Genomic DNA, 21,707 nt, shown 5'->3' on the forward strand with positions numbered 1-21,707 from the left:
CCTGATTTCTTTCTCAACTGAATCACCATTCAAGTATACAAAAGTTATTCATTTATGAGTTTTGGTCTTGTATTCTGCTACTTTGCTAAATTCATTTGTCAGCTGTAGAAGTCTTCTGATGGAATGCTTTAGGTCTTCTAAATAAAGGATCATGTCATCATCAAACAGTAAGAGTTTATCTTTTTCTTTTCCAATTTGTAATTTTTTAAATTTTACTTCTCTTGCCTGATTGCTCTAGATAGAGTTTCAATAAGTGTATTGAACAGAAGAAGTGAGGGTGGATATATTTGTTGTGTCCCTGATTTTAAAGGAGAAATTTTTCTTTTTTCTCTATTTAGTATGATGTTGGCTTTGGGTTTATCTTATATTGCCTTTATAATTTGAGATAAGTTCCTTCTATCCTTCGTATCATCAATGTTTTAAAGAGGAATGGTGGTTGTATTTTATCAAAGACTGTTTCTGCAGCATTGAGATGAAAATATGATTCCTGTTCTTAATTCTTTAAGTGATATGTTACATTTATTGGTTTCACTATTTTGAACAAACTTTGCATCCATGGATTGAAGCCCACTTGATCATGCTGTTTTATCTTCTTAATATGTTTTGATTGCAGTTTGCTAAAATTTTATTGAAATTTTTTAGAAATATGTTCATTAGGGATATTGGTCTGTAGTTGTTGTTTTTTTTTTCTTTTTCCCTAAATATGTATTTGTTTGGTTTGGACATCAGGATTATACTAGCTTTATAGAATGTATTTGAGAGTGTTGCATTCCTTTTTAATTTTATGGAAAATTTTGAGGAAGATTGGTGTTAGTACTTATTTAAAGGGCTGGTAGAACTCAGCTTAGAATTCATCTGGTCCTGGGCTTTTCTTTCTTGGTAGGCTTTGAATTGCTGTTTCATTTTCATTATTTGGTATTGGTCTGTTCAGGTTTTCTATATCTTCCTGGTTCAATTTGGGCATTTCATATTTAGCTAGAATTTGCATGTTATTGGAGTATAAATTTTCAAAATAGTTTCTATGAATCCTCTGGATTACAGAAGTGTCTGCAGTGATATCTCCAATTTATGTTCAATATTTTTACATCAGCTCCCTCTTTCTTTTGGTTTATCAATCTTATTGTTTTTGAAGGAACAACTCTTTGTTGCACTGATCCTGTGTATTGCTTTTTTTATTCTCAGTTTCACTAATTTTGATTATGACCTTTATTATTTCATGTCTTCTACATGATTTTGAAATCAATTTATTTTTGTTAGACCTTGAGGTAGAGCATAAGTTTATTTGGGGAGGATCTCTATTTTTTAATGTAGGTTTCCAATGCAATAAATTTTCTTCGTAGAGTTGCTTCATGCTAGAATTGTGACTTTCTGATCATTCCAAAGAAAAAACTTAGTTTTTGTTGATTTTTCTCTGGTTTTCCTAATACTGATGCCCTTCATTTCTGTCCCCATTGTTTACTATCTTACAATTTTATATTTTCTTTAAGTTTAAAGAAACTTCTCTTTTTTCTAGTTGTTCAGGGTAGAAGCTTAATGTTTTAGCCCATATCTTTCTTTTTTACTAATATATATTCTTACTTCTACAAATTTCCCTCAAAGAAAGTACTGATTCACATATATCCTATGTACTCTGATGTTATGTTTTCAGTTTTACTTAATTCAAAATATTTTAAAATCTGCCTTGAAATCATTTACCCAGCAAATTGTTCATCAGTGTCCTATTTCATTTCCAAATATTTGGAGATTTTCAGCCTCTTTCTGTTATCTATTGCTAGTTTAATTCCATCATTGTCTGAGAACATGCTTTGTGTGATTTCTGTTCTTCTAAATTTGTTCAGATGTGTTTGGTTCAAAATGTGTTCTATCTCAGTTCAATGTGAGCGTGAGGGGAATGTATATTTTGTTATTTTTGGGTGAAGTATTCCAGAAATGTCGATCAGATCATGTTGATTGATGGTACTTCCTGGGCCATCTATATCCCTACTGACTTCCTGCCTGATTTCTCTGTCAACTATTAAGAAAAGAGTGTTGGAATCTCCAGCTGGAATAGTGGATTTGTCTATTTCTCATTGCAATTCTATCAGTCTTTACTTCACGCATTTTGATGCTCTTTGTTAGATACATGTCATTAAGAATTGTTATGTCAGGGGAGCAGGAAAGAATAGGACTTCACTGGATTAGACAAAGGGGAATGAAGGGAAGGGATCGGGAATAGAAAAGACAGTAGAATAACTCTCCTTCTCAGACAAAACTTTCCTATACTCATACGTGAATACACAACCAGTGTAATTCCACATCATGTACAACCACAAGAATGGGATCCTAATTAGAGTAAATTGTACTCCATGATTGTATGATATGTCAAAATGCATTCTACTGTCATGTGTATCTGAAAAGAACACATAAAAAAGAACTGTTTTGTCTTCTTATAGAATTCTATGATGCCCCTCTTTCATCCTGATGATGCTCCTTGTTCTGAGTTCTGCTTCATTCGAGATTCTCATAGAAAATCCAGCTCTATTTGTCTGATTGTGAATATAGGTACTTCTCCCCACCTGTTTGCTTTTCACCCATCAGAGAGTGGTTTTCCTTAAAGCAGTATGCATGTAGGTCTTATATTTTTATTCCTTCCCAAAACAATGTCTTTCAATTACTGTCTCAACTATTCACCTCTAAAGTAATTATGGGTACGTGTGGTGTAACATCTATTTTAAACTGTTTTCTTTTTGCTGTCCTTGTTTTTTCAGAAGCTCTTTTTCACTCCCCCTTTCATTTTAGTTGAGAGAGGTAGTTGATTACATTTTCTCTCTTCTATTAGCATATTGTTCAATTTTTTTAGAAAATTTTAGCGGCTAGCCTAGCGTTTACAATCTTATTCATTGCCTATGTGACAGTTGCTGTAAACTTTGGGTGAGCTGCCAGTCAGCGCTCCATCTCTGTTGTTCTGGAAGGAAGGCTGAAGGAGCAGTACTTGTGAGGTCTATGATGCTCTCGTGTCTAAGTAAAACAGCAAGAGAAAGAAGAAACACAGGATGGTTCTGAGAGCTGCTCAGACATGGCATGTGTACCCGGACAAGTTCAAAGGCCATGGGAGGGGAGAAGGCTCCTCCCTTACGATGGCTTCTCAACTTACCTGGAAATCAGCAGTGATGTCAAGTCCTCTGATGGGCAGGCAGACAATAACTGTAGACAGTAGGCCTCTGAGCAGCCTGTACAACCTAGGAGTGAGGACTCATTCCTAGGAATGTAGAGGCAGAGACCTTGACTTGTGCTTTGGGGTTCAGATAACAGGTAGGTCTCTCAGATCAGTTGCATTCCTGCCATCCATTGCCATTAGAGAAGGGCTAAGAATTCTTTCCTCATCCTTTTTATTCCGTAGCTATGTGCAGTGGGGCAATCTTGCTTCTCTGTTGCTGGATGATGGGAATGAACAACAAAACATATTTGTCAGGTTTTCTTCAGGGCTAGAGAGTTTTAGGATTGCTCTGACTGTGTATTCAATGTCAAGTATAGTCCCTCAACAGAATCCAAGAAAATCCTAGGAGACATTGCTCCATGCTATATGTTTCCTCAGCTGGCATTTTACTCATCAATTCTGACACACTGGTGTATGAGGAGGTCAGTAGGGGCACAAGGTGGGAGGGTTGTTAAACACATGGTTTCTCCAGAAGTTAGGAGAAAGGCTGTCAGAAATGAGAATAAAAAACAAGTGGAAAAGGGAAAGGGGGACAAATTAAGATGAATTCACCACGGGACCTCTTCTCATGAAGCCATGGACACAGCTTCTGTTCAGAGTGGGAGTAGAAGTCCAGGCTCCTGTGTGATCTCCACTGTCCACTGATACTGCAGGTGTGGACCTCATCACTCCTGGGAGTGGGGGCTATGTCCTCCTACCTGGCCTTCTTCTTTGCCACCAGGCTAGCCATCAAGCCCAGGACAGGGCCTTGTTACATCCCTGACGGATGGATATGCAGATCTCCACTTGCTTTTGTTGGAATTGGAGTGAGGTGTGTCCACAGGTTTCCTGTGGTGTCTGTCTGAGTAGAGAGGTTATTTATAAAAGTATCTTACTAAACAATTCACAATAGCTAAAACTGTGGAACCAAACTAGATGCCCTTCAGTAAATGAATGGATAAAGAAACTGTGGCATATATACACAATGGAATATTACTCAGCAATAAAAGAGAATAAAATCATGGCATTTGCAGGTAAATGGGTGGAGTCGGAGAGAATAATGCTAAGTGAAGTTAGCCAATCCCCCTCCAAAAAATGCCAAATGTTTTCTGATATAAGGAGGCTGATTTATAGTAGGGTAGGGAGGGGGAGCATGGGAGGAATAGAAGAACTCTACATAGGGCAGAGGGGTGGGAGGGAAAGGGAGGGGGCAGGGGGTTAGCAAGGATGGTGGAATGTGATGGCCATCATTATCCAAAGTACATGTATGAAGACACGAATTGGTGTGAATAGACCTTATATACAACCAGAGATATGAAAAATTGTGCTGTATATGTGCAATAAGAATTGTAATGCATTCTACTGTCATTTATTTATTTTTTAAAAATCAATAAAAAATAAATATAAAAGTGTCTTGCTAAATTGGACCTTTTTTTCTCTTTTTTTTCCCCTGTGGGGCAAGGGTGGAAGAAAGAAAGAGAGAGAGAGAAATGGAGGGAGGGAGGGAGGAGGGAAGTAAGAAATAAAAGAGAAAGAAAGAAGAAGAGAAAGAAGGAAAGGAAAGGATTTTCTTGCAGTTTTCCTTCCCTTTGTGCTTATTGGCACTTGTAGGTACCAGCTTCTCCACTATCCAGTGTGAGAGTGTGGAACATGAAGGAAACCAGGGGTGAACCAGGCTTCCTCCCTTGGATCCTAAGGACTAATCTGTCACTTTCTCTCCACTGTTCAGAGTCTCCTTTTGCTAGTTTTGTGTATGATGTCAAGGAATTCTCATTGTACTTAATGGGAAGAATAGGGAAATTCATGCATATGGTATCCACTCTATCATCCAGTAATGAAAATCCCTAGTAGGGGATATTTGTAGTTTTATATTGAATTTGTTTTTGTTTTTGCTTTGCTTCTGTTTTATTTTTACAATGAACATGCAGTTCTCCTGTAATTAAATTAAGCATATATATACAATTGTTCTTCCTACCCCCACTCCAAAATATCTTTTGTGTATCAAGATATTTACTCTTTTCTACTAGATGTAGTCCAATGCATGATCTCCCCATGGAAAATGAGAGTAAAGCCATGATTTCTGTGGCTTTGCCTGTTTTGAATTAAAGACATCCCAAGATGTTCCTTTCTATCTTCAATTACAGAATTATAATTGAACATTTTAATTAAAAGTCAGCCTTGCCTAGCAAGTGCCGCCCATGGCTAGGAGGGAATGGCTCCCACAGCTGTGGCAAGCCTCCATTCCTTCTTCAAAAGCTCTGTCAACATCTGTTCTCATCCTGGCTTCACCTGCATGACCTTGGAGAGAAAAAAAAACCCTCTCTCAGGGCTCACTAGCATCAGGCCATCGAACTGTGTACTGCTAGACCGAACCAAGGAGACCAGCTGTCTTTAACCTGTGCATCGCCAGCAATGGGAAGTCAGGTGTGGGACACAAAGAGATATAAAAAAAAAATCAGAAAGTGTGAAGTTCTAAGCAGCCAGTGTTCTCAGCTGATAGTGTTTGCCCAAGGTCCATTTCAAATGTTCCTCACATCTGTATAATTTTGGGTGAATGGAACTCAGTGGCCCATGGAAGACAAAGAGTATAGCAAAAGTCAAATGAGATCAGGGAAAATTAATGTGCCTTAGGCTAGGCACCATGTCAGAACACTAGCCTTGCTTGTGTGAGGCCCTAGGTTCAATTCCCACTACCAAAAAAAATTTTATATATACACACACACACACACACACACCCATACACACACATACATACACACACACACACACATACTGAGCATCTTCCAGGAGTTAAAGCTCAGTGACAGGTACCCTAGAAGACAGACCATGAGTAAAATATGCTCTTATCCTCTAAGAGTTTTATTTGGGAGTAGCATGCTTCTTCAGTTCTCTCTCCTAAGTGTGTTTCTATTGGCTTAGATGTGCTTTAAACCTAAAGACCCATTATGAGTGCTGTAATCTGTGGTCTCCTGTCAATATCTGTAAGTTTCTTAAGGACATTTATCATATTTTATCCATAAAATCAAAACAATGATATGATTAACTTGCTCCTGAATATGATGTACATAATGTGTGTGAAATGCCCTTCACTTGGCCTTGAATACAGTGGACATAACCCAAGGTATGTTAGCCACATTATTTGGTTTGATCCTTATGTCAAGAATGTGTTTACTTTTCCTTCTCATTCCACATATAAGGAAACTGTGGTCCAAAGAGGTTGAGGTTCTTGCTCCTCATCATACAGCTCTCAGTCCCAGGTTTGGCAAGTTCTAGGACAGCTATGGAAAGCTTCCTCTGCTCTGGAGCTTCACAGCTAACACCAAGTTCAGTGTCATGAAGATCAACAGTTCGTTGGCTAGTACTAGAAACAGGTCAATAATTGAGGAAGAGGATGTTGTTTTAGGACTGACGGTGTGCTTTCAGCAGTGTGTTGTTTTTCATACAGGTGAGCTCATCAACCTTTTACTTATTATATTATATATACTTTATATCATATAATAATATATATAATATAACAATATATACCTTTTTGCTTGCATGTGTAACTATTTACTTATTATATATAATATTTATACTTATCACACTAGTTATATATATCTTCATACTTGCATCATTTTATCATGCATTATAAAATGACACAAATAGGAGCTGGGGCTGGGGCTCAGTGATAGAGAGCTTGCCTAGCACATGTGTGGTACTGGGTTTGATCCTCAGCACCACAAATAAATAAATGAACAAAATAAAGGCTCATCAACGTCTGAAACTAAAATAAAATAAAAATGACACAAATATATGCATTATACATTATAAAGTGATACAAATATGAAGACAAATAGTGCAAAATAACATTCACCATGTATTTCAGAAAAGGTCACTATTCTCGGGTACACCAGTTAGCTTAAAAAGTGTACCTCAATTTGGAAAGAATAGAAGTTCACTGGATTAGACAAAGGGAAACATGGGGAAGGGAGGAGGGATGGGAATGAGGAAGGCACTAGAATGAACCCTACATGAATTTCCTATGTTCATACATGAATACATGACCAGTGGAACTCTGCATCACATACAACCACCAAAATGGGAAGGTGTACTCCATGCATAATATGTCAAAATACACTCTACTGTCATGTATATCTAAAAAGAACAAATAAAATTTTTTAAAAAGAAAAAAAATGTACCTCAATTTTAAAAAAGTCTAAGGAATAAAGCAGCAATTATTTTATTATATCTCATCATTTTTTGGATTAGGAAGCTGAGTAGAATTCTTCTGGGAATTTCTTCTGTCCCTTGTGGGGCCACCTAGGTGACTTAGTGGCATTCAGGGGCACCTGGGCTGACACAGAGTATCTGAAAATTCTTCACTTTCTCACTGACCCTTGGCCAGGATGGCTGGGAGACTGGGCTCAGCTAGGTCCCTCTCTTTTCTCAGGTAGACTCAAGGCCTCTCCAACATTTGAATCATACATTTTTATGATGTAGGGATTCAAACAGGGGTGTCCTGATACATTTTGCCAATTTCAAGATATCAACATGATGTCAATAGCCTTACCCGAAATTTTAAGAGTTGGTTGGTTCCTATGTGCTGGTATGAGCTGGCTCTAGCACATCAGTGCTTCCAAACCCCTGGGTAAAAGCTCCGAGTCCTCCTAAAGGCCAAGTCTGGGATTGGCATTGCATTACATCTGCTGTTCTTCATGGGTTGAAGCAGTCACAGGCCAGCTCAGACATAGAAGAAAGGGACAATCAACCTTTATATCACAGTAAAAGGGATTTCAAATAATATGTGGCCAATTTTAGTTGTGTGCATATGTGTATAAAGGTTGTTTTCAACTAAAACTCTCAAGATTGAGACATCTCTAGAATAAAGGAATTAAATTGAGCTGGTACAGCCAGAAAAAGGACCAGGTGCAGGGACAGGTTCTACAGCCACCAGCAGCAAGTCTAGGCAGCTACTGAAATTATGTCGGCCACACCTAAGAACTAAGAGCAGCTAATAATGGATATTTGGGGTAGGCAAGCATAAGTTGTTCAGATTGCAACTATACTGGCTATAAATAAGAGAGGCAGTGTTAAACCAAGCTGGGAGAACTTTAAGATAAGAGGACAGTACCTAGGGGGAAGTACTTATTCTGGAAATTTCACAGGATGCCAGGGGTATAACAGGGGTCTGTCAGCAGTTGGAGTCCATGTCTCGACTTATATTCAAACATGTGGAAGTCTTTTGCTGCTTTCGGCTCGTGGTTAATAACTGATTACTCCACTTATATTTCTCTCTCTGCCCCCAACTTCCATTCTCTGACCAATGTAACAAACTTTAGGGAATCTCAGAATTTTTCTTTTATCAGAGTTTATTTGTGGCTGTACATCTGTGTGGGTTAGGATAGCAGGGCAAATGGTGTGTAACCTGTTTAATGTGTCATGAACATATTTCCATGTCAGTACTCTTTGGTAACATTCTTTGAATATAGCAATAGCAACTCACCATCTTGCCTGACCTTGATTATTATTCATTGATAAATTATAATTTTTCCAACCTCTCACTCCAGCTACCCGTGACTCTGCTAAACCTGGGCATATATGTTTACTTCCTGTGGGAAACACTCTTGGTCATCTACCCAGTCTTTCCCCTGGCCTGTCCTCTTTGCAGACAATTTTTCCTCCCATGATAGACTCTAAACATGGCACACTCCCCTTGTGGCCTCCCTAGCAGCTAGAGAATGGGTAAGTAACAGTTCTGGCCGATCAGATCAAAGGGCAAGACATACTGAGAAAATTGTTCCTCCATAAAAATAAAAGCTTAAATACACAAGGAGAAACCACTCCCTTCTTCTTACCTTTGCTTTTTATTGTATATAGAAGTGATGACTTAAACCACGCCAGTCATTTTGTGATCACAATAGAGGCCAAGAGAATTGGGCAAAGACTGACGTTGGAGCCCTTCTGCAGTTTGCCAGTGGAATTGCCATGGAAATGCCTCCCTTTTGGATTATTTCTAGGTAAGAAAAAATTAATTTTAGATATAAATCACTCTTCGTGTATTCTATTATTTGCATCTTATTTTTCTTGGGATAAATTCTTAGATGGAGAAATTCTAGGCCAACAGGAAAGCCCAGGGGAACTAAATCCTTATTGTTATTTTGCAACCTTGTTCACTTCCTTAGCGGTTCATCAACATACATTTTGCTTTATTTTTTGTTATTTAAGGAACTGGTGTCGATTTAATGGGCAAAATAATGGTATCTCATTTATGTTTGTATTTTTATTACAAAGCATTTGATGTGCTCATTAGTTATCTGTATTTCTTATTCTGGTGATTGCCCATGCATATTCTTTACAAGTATTTTTGTATTGAGGTGTTTGTCTTTTTAACGATCATTCAGACCTCTTTAAATTTGAAGAATAGTAACCCACTTGGATTTGATGGAAATATTTTCCTGAGTTAAACTTTGGTTTTTCATTTTGTTTATAGTCATTTTTATGTATGGATGTTTAAAATGCTTATGTAATTAAGTCAGCCCTTTCTATCTGATGGTTTCTATTTTAGAGGTCCCTCTCAGGATTACAGAAATATTTACCTCTATTTTCTTGGTCTAGATTTATTATTACAATGTATTAAAATGCAAGCCTTGGCTCCACCTGGGATTTATGCTGGAACACACCTAGCTTCACTTCCTCTGCTGTGCAGTCCCTGGTCTCAAGACACTGCTAGTGTTAGCAATAGGTTTTCCCTCCATTTGTAATCTGCCTCACACTGTATGGACTGCTCCTGTTCCTGCTGATGCTCATTTATTGGCTTTTTCAAAAATCCAAAACTAGGCATGAGATTAGTGATGAACCACTGCAATTGTGGTCAGAATGGTCTGCCTACATTTTACATATCTAACATTCCTCTGTAGAAAATGAAAGAATTCTGATATCAGCATGCATGATTCTAAATTACAGTTTATCAACATTTGGGTGATGATGTTCCCTCAAAATACCTAAAGAATTCTGTATCTAATTAGCTCCTGAAAGAGATAAAGCCCCAAATATGACAATTTAACTTTCTTTCAACAACTATTATTTTGCTATTTACCTTCTTATACCAATATTCATGAGCACTTGGACATCTTTTTTTTGGGGGGGGTGGGGGGCTTCTCACCACATTAATATGCTAATGTTGGCCACTAACCAGTTACTAGGAATATCCTTCTTGCCAAGCATAAGAGCTTCTCCTAATTCACTTTTTTGTTCACTCTGGGGCTGTTGGTATGGGTATTGTGGATTGTTCTCTTTCTTCCCTGGAGAATTCCTACAGCTCTAGCCCTGACTTCTTCTGTAAACTCCATTCCAATCTTCCAACACTCTACTGTCTTATTCACTAATACTGAACTGCACCTCCAAATCAGCATATCCCTAATGGTCATGATATTATCAGTATACATTTGCCTATCACATGCATTGTGCAGCAGTAGTTTTATAGGGGTGCAGCAGGTAGGTATCTGCAAGATGACTGTCCTTATGCACTATGTCAATAAGACACTTTTGCCACCTTTGAATATCCTTGCCATACTTGATGAGACAAAGTCCCAGGGAAAAATACCAATGTCAGGCCAGCACCATTTCTAGCAACTCTAGCCAAATTACCAGTCATTCCCAACAGAGTCAGTTCCACCTCTTGCTGGTCCTGAGATTTCCTACCAAGCAGTGGAATCAATTCCCAGCAACAGAGAACATGCTCACATCTCTAGATCATGCTCATCTATCACATTTCCACTAGTGGCAGATTCAGCACAGCTTCATGTCTAAGACATCTGGTGCATCAGCTCAGAACAGTCATCTTGGTCAATTACACAAATGCCTCATGAAACCCTCTCCTGATATTTCCCTCTAGAAGGTACAGTGCCTAGTCACTGAGGACCATTCTCTAATGTTAGCAGCAAGAGGACACATGAACAAGGGCCACAGGGACTGAGACTCCCACTGCCAGGCTTGGTTAGGAAGCCAATCCAACTTGGTCATGTTGCAAAATGTTCCTGAGCTAGGCTCTTTCCTGGGGCAACAAAAGGTAAAGTTAAAATAGTACACTTCTTCTTTGCCTTTTTTCTGCTGCAAAGTAGGTTATTTTTTTATCTTTATTACTGACCAGGACATTTCGATATGGCTTTTAAATTAGTCTTCAACACTAAATGTTCCTCGTGATTGTTCTTCTGCTCCCGGCTTCCCCCGCCCTCCCCTGCTATGTCATGGGTGACGTGGGGCTCTGCACCATTCCTAGAGGGTTGCATAAGTTACTATGGGTGCTCATGAAGTATTGACATCATTGGACAGCTCTGAACAAGCAGAGATTGCAACTAGGCTTTTGTTAGTGGGAAACTGACTGGTACAGAATTAAGAGTGGTAAGACATGGGGAGGAAACCAATGCCACCACTTGGGTGGCAGGCTAGAAAGAAACAAAGCATGCCTTGCACATTTGTCATCCCGATACTGTCCCATATTGGAACCAATACCTTTTCTGGGTCTATTGCTTAACAAGGCAGACCACTGAAATGTGCTTTCCTTGGTCTCCCTGGCAGCAGAGGCTCAGGCATGTGACATCTGCTCAGCAGAGTCAGCTTCGTGACGGAAGGCCATGGAACCATTTAGGTCATTGATCCTGCCTTCATCCTGCCCACTGAGCTCTCTGGTCATCTCAAAGAACCCATGCTCTGTTGACTGTCCCTAATACATCCCTCTCTGTTTACACAAGCCCTGGGTGGTTTTCCACAACAGTAGAATTCAAACTTTGGCACAAATTAAGTGATATTTTCTTCCGTGGATGCCTCCATTCAAAAGGATTGTAGAATTATGGACACTTGATGCTACCCATAGTCACAAAGGGCTGGCCAGAGTGGTTCACAATTCCAAGTAGGCTTCCTGATGGAGATTGGCAGGGTCCCCTGTTGGATGGCGGGGTGGGGGATGAGAGCTGTGTGTGTTCTGTTCAGCCAGCATTCCCAGAGACGGGCACAAAACAGACACTCAACAAAGAATTGCTAAGCTAAATAACCAGGGGAGAAAGGAGATGAGTGGGCATCCCAACTGAGTAGGATAAAGCAAGAAAGAAGGTGGGGAAAAAAAGTTCATTTCTTTTTTTAACTCTTTTTTAGAGTAATTTAACAGTATTACTCTCCAAAATTTTACTTCTTCTAAGGGCTCAGAGGTGATATAAAACTAACCCAAATTCTTTCCTTCCTGCTAAATTAGGCATCGCAGGTGCAAGGCGAGTCAAAGGGCTGGGGAACTGACTTTATTCTTATTTCTTTTCGATCATAGGCAGTGTCAATCCCATTGATAGGAAGCCAATTAGTAAAGCTCCACACAGTCTGTATTCTCAGCATCTCAGCACACTACAGAAAGACATGTGCTCTATTGTGCTTTTACTGTCATTGAGTTCGTTACCGGTGATGGAATCCCAGAGAGAAGCTATTGGGAAGATTGAGAGCTCTCTATTTTTTTTTTTTTTTTCATTCTGGTTACACTGCTGGGTTCCAATTCTCCCAGATGATCTGAAAGCTTAAAATAGGCAGTCAATGAAGACAGAATGAATAAAGCTCCATCACTTACCCCAGGCTTACAAATTATAAGTTAAACAAAGGAGAGAAACGAGGGAAGGAAGAAGACATCAACCTACATTGGACCACACTTATTCAACAATCATGTTTGGACAGTTCATCTATCATCTCCCCTTAACCTCCCCACAGCTCTGTGACATACTGTTTTCATCATCATCATTATCATCATTGTTTTAAGGGAGTCTAGGAAAGTTAAATAACCAGCCTGTCTTCACATATCTAGTAGGAAAGGAGGGAGGCTGGATTGAACCAAGGCTTCTGATTCCTAACTCTCAGCTTCCCCAGGACTAACGGCTACTTCCACAGGCATTTCCCAGGGGCCTGTCCACCGTTTATTAACAGGAACCAAGTTGTATCCGTCTAAGCCTGGGAAGTTCCTGCATTTTAATCAAGGCAATTCCACGTCATAGCTAAGGAAGGAGCATCACTAGAGACGGGTGATTTGTTCCTGCATTTAGTACATCATGTCAAGCATCATTCCAGATGCCAGGAATAGAGCTGTGAACTGACCACACAAGACAGATGCAGAAGGAGAGGAGAGAGAGGTCCGTGTTCTTCTTTCGCGAGACCCCTACTCTGTTTGCCTACCAACACCACAGCGCTTGTCAACCAGCTCTTTTTCCGTGACACAGCTCTCAGTGTTCCTGGTGACATGGTTCCCCACTCCAGGTCAAAGGGTTGTAGTGGCTTCCTGTAGTTGCTGGGAGCTGGGTTTTGCACTTCCCCTTGCTGTTCCCATTATTATCCATACTCTGCAAATAACCCCTCATTTAAATGTTATTTAGATTATAAGTAGAGGAAGAACCTGTTGCTAAAACTAATAGCGCCTTGAGACCAGGGACGACACAGCAGAGAAAGTGAAGCCAGGTGCATACCAGCATAAATCCCAGGTGCATGAAAATCTTGCATTTTAATACACGAAATGAAATTGTGAAATGAATGACAGTAGTGGAGGTGGGCATGGGGAGAGCAATGCATGAGCCTGATCACTGCATGTGTTCATTTGGCTTTCCATCACTATAACACAATGCTTGAGTTAATTAATATATAAAGAGAAAAGGTTTATTTTGTCTTAATGTTTTGGAAGTTCCCATTCATGGTCAGTTGTCCCTGTTATTTTGAGCCCATGTGTCAGAAGCACATGGCAGAAGCACATGGCAGAACAGAAACACATCACAAGCCAGGCAGGGGACCAAGAGAAAGAGAAAGGGGCCTCCTTTGAGGGCACATCCCTAATGACCTAAGAACCTCCCACCAGGCCCCATCTTCCACCTTGAAAAGCCCCACCACATGGACTTTTGAAGGACATTCAATACCCAAACTATAGAGTGGCCATTGGTTTCTGTTTAAAGATCTATTTTTCAGTTTTCATTCTGAGCCTTACATAACACTAATTTCTCCAGAATAACTTTTTCTTTTCAGGTGGGAATTCTGCTTTTCCAACATAAATTTTAAAACAGGATTACTGGGGGAAATTCAACTTTATTGCATAGAATTTACTTTATGAGTGGAATGTTTCTGTCCTGCGCTCTACCTTTATCCAGTTTATGATAGAGGAAAATCAATACCATACAATGGTCCTTAATACAATATAGGAAAGGCTCGTTTCTTTTTTAATAAAATGTAAGGAGGCTGAAAACTGTAGACATAACAAATAGGGGAGGTCGTCACCCAGAATTGATCTCTCTCTTTGTTAGGGATTTGATTTGTTTCCTCAAGTTTTATTCATGAGGAGGAAAAGCAGCAATGTGAGAGATCCTGAATGCTACGGTTTAGGAGGACACCAACTTGCACTAAGAAGAATGCAGTGTTTCCTGCCGTTTCCCTGGAAAAGTCTGAGTCAGTCTTGCCAGGGCCTGGGGTTTGGGTGGCTTAGAGCACCAGGTCTAGAGCCACACTGTGAGGAATACCAGCCCCAGAGCCCAGCACACCACTGGTCCCACCTGCCAAGGAGCAGGCTGCAGCTGCAAGAGGTTCGTCCATAGATGCTCTGAAACATCTGCCTCTAAGGGTCGGCTTGGAGGTTCTGGTGTTCTAGAAGTATCTTCACATTCTCAAATGAAATTCACTTGTCGAACAAACATTTATTTTCTTTTTTTATATAGATATATACCTTTGTTTTATTTATTTATTTTTATGTGGTGCTGAGGATTGAACCCAGTGCTTCACACAAGCGCTCTGCCACCATGCCACAATTCCAGCCTCAAACATTTATTTTCAATCAGATAAAAATGAAGTGAAGAAGTAGGATCTCACTGGTTTAATTAAAAATTTTCATGTGATTATTGATCATGTGTATTTTGGGAATCCTCATTCGGTTTTTTAAAATTTGTTCATGGACTTTTTCCTCATCATTTAGAATATATAAGCGAGCTATATCCCAGTGTAACAGGATTACATCTTATAATAGAGGATGTAGTAGGTAGAATAATGCCCCACCTCCCAAATGTCCAGGCCTTTTCCCTAGAACCTGTGAATATGTTAGGTTATGTATCAAAGGGGAATTAAGGCTGCAAATGAAACAAAGTTTCCTAATCAGCCAATCTCAAATAGGAATGTTATCCCACATTATCTAGGTGTACCTGATGTAATCAGTGGGGTCTTACAAGACTTAACAGAGTGTGCCGTGATGCTTGCATGATGCAGTCAGCCATACATGCAATTTGTATGTGCTCTAATATGACATAGTCCTAAACGCAGACTGTGCAATGACCCCACCTTCCATCTTCTCAAGACTACCAAATCCCCGTTTCCAAACAAAAGGTTACAAATGGGGTACCTTAGGACTTGGCGCTTATTTAGGAAGTTTGTGAGAGATGGGAGATTTTAGTAGTTAAGTAAATGGATTCTAGTATTAGAACACTAAGGTTCAAGTCCCAGCAATGTCACTCATGAGCAGAGCAACTTGATTAAGTTTAGGATACCGAATGATGTCAGAGTACTCATCCTTTAAAAGCACTGATAGAACAAAATTTGACTATATGCCAATTAATAAGTAAGATTCAAAAATATTTCAAAGATTGAAATATTTTGTTCTCTAATCCCATTGGAATTAAGTTAGAAATCAATAATAAAAGTAAAAGAAGGAAAATTCTTAGTTGCTTCAAAATGAAGTTATTAAATGCTAAAAAACTCATAGGTCAAAGAAAATTAAAAGTGAAGTGGGAAAATATTTAGAGCTTTAATAAATGAGTAAAGTCATATTAAAATTTGTGAGATACAGCTTAAAATTCTTGGAAGAACATTGTGTGTGTGTGTGTGTGTGTGTACATATATATGGAAAAACAGTAAGTTTCTATCACAAGAATTAGAAAATTTAGAAAAATAACAAATAAATTTCAAAGAAAGTAGTTAAAGGAAATGATAGATATAAAAAACAATAAAATTAGAATATTCAGGGTATGTTAAATTCCTATCATAATCAATTAAAATTTATCACATTAAATTTTAAAAATTACTTTGAAAAGCAAAAATATAAAAATTACAGTAATGCCTATATCCAAAAGTGTGCTCTTGAGGAATGTGTTAAGACTACAAGTATACCTCCATCAGAGGAGTTAGTAGTGACACAATTAATGATATAACCTAATAAATTACATGGAAGCAACAAAATTTCATCTTTGAGGGTGTATAATTAAATTCTGACTACTTATCATGCAATATTAAAAATATATAAGCCAGACAATGTTTTCTGAAACAAGATTATTCTATAGGGAAAAATCCAGAAGAACTACATGTTTTACTCCAATAGTATTGATATAAGGGGGAAATTTGGAGACCCAGATTAAAAGACCAGTCAATGTGTTTCCTATCTAATAATTTTAGTATCATTCAGGTAGTATTTTCATTTAATCGTTTGTTACTCAAGGTGTTATTTCTCTGAATATTGAGACAGACAGGGAAAACAATATGGCAAAGGTAGCCTGCCAGCACATGCAAATTCCATTGGCATGATCTCGCAATGGTTCCAAAAGAAAACAGGGTGTTTTGACCCTCTTTCTGTTCTCTTCTGGGCAGCCACCCACAAGCATAGGTGACATCCAATCTTTACCTCTGCACTTTATACCATAGATCGAGTGGAATACCTAAGATGCCATCCAGAGACCAAGATTTATGTATAGGAAGCAAGTGTTCTAAAGGGGACACATATAAGGGAAGGAAGGGTACAGGCTGGGCAGAGGAAGAAGCTGACTACTTGGCAGCAACAAGAAAGGCCTCAGCCCATCCCACAGGTAGCTCTGGAGCTAAGATAATGGCAGAGTGAAGGCAAGGAGAACCAGCCACGTAACCCTGCATTGATTAGTCATTAGAGGTAAGCTTCCCTGGAAGGGGTTGATTCCTGGGCTGGGTCTTTCTCCATCTGAGAGCTCAGCTACAAGAGGCCAGCTTTAGGCAGGCCCAGCTGCAAAAAGAAAGATGCTTCAGTCCTGAAGAGGAAATGTACTAAGCAGCAAGCCCAGTGTTCACTATACCTTCATCAAGAAAGGTTTGTGGGTGACAGCTAACTGCAATTTCTGTTTCGGCTCTGGGACACAGAAATCAAACTTTTATATATAAAAGAAATATTAACAGGAATTTACCAACTATGTCAAGTTGGATACATTACTTTTCCTCTAATATCTAGATCTCCTTATAATTACATGCAGATAACAATCCTACCTGCTTCTTAAGGGGGCTTTGAAGAACAAAATGAGCTAGTTTATTTAAGGCACTTGTTAAAACCTCCTGTCTTTACTATTTCCTGTACCAACTGGGCAGTCTCAAAAGAATGCTTCAAAAATCACAAATGTTTATTCCCATAAAATGCATACATGGTGTGATGAGCAAGAAACATAGAGAACTTGTAGTGACATATTCATTATTTTTCACGGTTGTTATGTTTTGATTATACAGCATCCCCCAAAAGTTCCTCTTAGCACAGGAATCTGCAGAGGTGAAATGACTGGACTGTGAGTTCTGTAACCTAATCAGTCTACCCTCCTTTGAATGAATTCACTGGGTAGTAACTATAGAAAGGTGAGGCATGGACAGAAGATGGAGGTCACAGGAACATGCTCTGGAAGGGTTCATCTTCCCTGTGGCCTCTTTCTCTCTTCTGCATCCTTGCTGCCGTGAGGGGAACAGTTTCCCTCCACTGTGCTTTCTCCCCTTGATGTTCTGCCTCACCTTGGGCACAGAGCAATGGAGTCAGCTGTCGTGGATTGAGACCTCTGAAACTGTGAGCCCCAAATAAACTTTCCCTCCTCTAAGCTGTTCTTGTCAGTTATTTCATTCACAAAGACAAACAATAAAAAATAAAATAAATAAATAAAAAGAAAGAAAGACAGAAAGGAAGAAAGAAAAAAAAAACTGACTACAACAATGGTCAACTTGACCCTAAGCTCAAAAGAAAGAAAGTTGGTCACAAATAGTAGTGTCAGCAAGTTTTCTCAAGGACCACACTCTCAGTGGCCTGGAGCAGGTCCAGTCTAAAAACCCTGACCTGGCCTCAAGTGTCCAGAGACAGCTGCCTGGACAAGCAAAACCAGAGACTTTCCTGGGCTGATGTGCAGACTTGGACTTGTGACAGGGTTTCTTAGCTCTTCACAGGTACCAAATACTGCACATTAACATGCTCAGATGCATATAGAGGTTGTTGTGAATAAAATGCAAATTTATTCTTTAATTTGTAGTAGCTTTCTTTCAATATAAATTTTCCTAATCAAAATATACTGAATATCTAGCTACTTATGTGATCTAATAAACTTGAAACTGAGTGGGCTATTCCTTTATAAAGTTTTGAGGTCAACAATATCAGGGAGAAGATGGACTTTGGAGTTGTGCAGACTTAGAAATAAACCATGTCTCTCCGACACTGGCCAGCAATGTGATCATGGGCAAGCCAGTTCTCAGCACTTATGTTCAGTTTTCTTACTGATGCAATGAGGAACTGAGATTAATCTCCACGAGGATTAAATGAAATAATTCTATGGATGGCGTCCCTGGCATGTGGTAGGGGCTTAACAACGATATCACCATCTACTATGGTTGACATGTATACAACTTTTAAATTTGTTGCTAATCACAGAATTCAGACATCAGGGTTGAAAGAACCAACCCCCTGTGCATCAGCCACTGTCTCTGTATTAACATCTACCCCATATTCACCCAGTTTCTACACAGGCTGGTCTTTCAATGCCATGCTTGTTACAGCTGCTCTGAAACAGAGAATGCCAGTCAGCTTTTCATTGCTGTAGCAAATACCTGAGGAAAACAACTTAGAGGAGGAAAGATCTGTTTTGGCTCACATGGTTTCAGAGCTTTAGTCCATGTGCAACTGGATCCATTGCTTTGGATCTGGGTTGAGGCAGAACACCATGGCAGAGGAAAGCTATTCAGCTCATGGCAGCTGAGAAGCATGGAAACAGACAGAGGAAGGATCGAAGAACATGACATGATCCCTAAGGCCATACCTCCAGTGACCTACTTCCTCCAACCATGCCTCAGCTGCCTACTGGTACCACCCAGTACTCCATTCAAATCACTAATTCATCAAATGGATCAATCGACCCATGAAGTTACAACTCTCGTGATCCAATTATTTCCTAAAGCCTCTCCTCTGGACACTACTTCTTTGTCTTCAACCCATGAGTTTTGGGAGAACGTTCCAGGTATAAACCATAACAAAAAAATGTCTCTTATTTTTTATCCAGGGCATATATAATATTTCTTGGTGGAGAGAATTTGTTTTCCTGATAAAGTGAATTTATCCATGGTCAAAACCAATCTCTCTCTCTCTCTCTCTCTCTCTCTCTCTCTCTCTCTCTCTCTTCCTTTTTAGTTGTAAGGAAAGTGAAAGGGAGAAATAAAGGTAGTAGGAAATATTCAAACAGCAATTAAGCTCCACAGAGGACATTCATTGCTAAGAGCTGCCCCAGGCCACAGCTCAGAGCAAGTTAATTTCCTGGGATTTATGAGGTTGTATAAAACCTATAGTTGCATGTTATGGCTTAATAGATTAATTTTATTTCAGAAAGACACCTTGCATGGCCTGGGAGCTGAAGGCTCTCTCCCCTGATGAAAGGGAAAGTGGCTCCTTACTTCAACTTGCCCACTGCAAATCTGTGCTCTCCATCAATGCCAATCTGGGAAGTTATCGATGCCTCAAGAAAAAAAAGGAGCAAATACTACTGGTGAATATTTTTCCCTTCCCCCATATAACATCAGCACTTTAGTTGAAAGACTTTCCATGTCATCTCTCCCAGTAAGAGTTGGTTGATTGATTATGTTGATAGATACGTAATCTCCAAATTTGAGGATTCAGATTCGAAAGGCAGTTTCAATTGCAAATTTTGAAGCTACACGACTCTAAGATATTCAGTTGAACTTTCTGAGCCTAAGTTTCTTCCTCTGTAAGATAGGAGTTATAATATCCTATTAAACTTCTTCCTGAATTTGTTAGCACAAAAATGCTCATAAATGTTTCTTAGATAAAACTGAGACATAAATGCAAGAAGTAAATGCCATGTGGTGGCTCCAACGACCACCATCTCTTGATAGGTCCTTGACACTCATGTTCTTGATATTCATGCTCTCTTTTGAGTGTAGGATGGACTTAGGGATTCTTTTCATCCACAGTAAAGGGTATGCCAGATTCCTGGGCCTACTGTAACAAAGTATCACAAACTGGGTGGCTGAAAACAATAAAAAAAAATTTCTCATAGTTTTAAAGACTGTAAGTCCTAAATCAAGGGCTTGCCAGAGCCATGCTCACTGTAAAGGCTCTAGGGGAAGATCCTCTTTGCCCTTGATTCTCTTCCAGTGGTTGCCAATAGCTTCCAGAAGCTATCAATAATCTTGGTACACTCCTTGTATTATAGATACAACATTCCAATTTTGCCTCCAACATCACATGGCACCCTTCCTGTCTGTGTCTCTGTCTTCTTACCTTATAAGGGGATACAAGTCATATAAGGTCAATTCTAATTCACCATATTTGAATATATCAGTAAAAGCTTTTTCCAACTAAGATCATATTCATAGGTCTGGGCAGAATGAATTTGGGTGGGTGATTATTCAACCCAAAAGAATGGGTCATTCTAATTAATTAATTGAGATGAGCAATTAATTGAGCCCACATTCCATTTCCAAGGACAGCAACTTTAAATTGTGATCACAGTACTGAGCTTTATATACAAGGAAGCATTTTTTTTAACTTGAAACACACTAATTATCCATGAGAATGATGATGAGACCCGTAGGAAGGGATAGGCATTGCCAAGTTTGGCCAGTCATATTGCACATGAGCATGACATTGAGCCCAAGACGTGGGACAGCAGCACTTATACTGAGCCACTTTACTAATGTAAGGATTTTTGTTGTTGTTGTTTGTTTTTTGGTTTTGGAGGGGGTGGTGATGCTGAGTCAGCAGTTTGCAAAATGGCTGGTCTCATTTTGCAAAAATACAGCACTGAGACTTTCATCTTCACTCTAGGCTTCTTTTTTTATGGGAAAGCACAATATTAGTTTGTGGACTTGGATAGTAATTCCCTTTTCATTCCATGTGAGCATATTAAGTCCATGTGTATTAGGGTTCTCTAGAGGAACAGAATCAACAGGAAGTGTGATTATAAAAAGGGGATTTATTAGATTGGTTTACTCAACCAGAAGCTGGATCGTCCGCAATGGCCCTCCATAGGTTAGAGAGTTGGAAGAACCAGTAGATGCACAGTCCAAGAGGCTGAGCCTCAGAACAAGAGTGATCAACTGGTTCCCCTAGTCCCAGACCAAAGGCTTTTGGCAACTCCCTGGCAGGCTACCACAGCAGCAATCAAGAACCCATTCATAAAGAATGGAGCTTGCATCTGTTGCTGCTTCCTTGTTCTTCCAACTTTTATTCCATCCAAGCCAGCATTCTATTGAACCATGCTGCCCACACTTAGGGAGCGTCTCCACTTCA

The sequence above is a fragment of the Marmota marmota genome, unplaced genomic scaffold (assembly GCF_001458135.2).
Source record: "Marmota marmota marmota unplaced genomic scaffold, marMar, whole genome shotgun sequence".
NCBI lineage: Eukaryota > Metazoa > Chordata > Mammalia > Rodentia > Sciuridae > Marmota > Marmota marmota.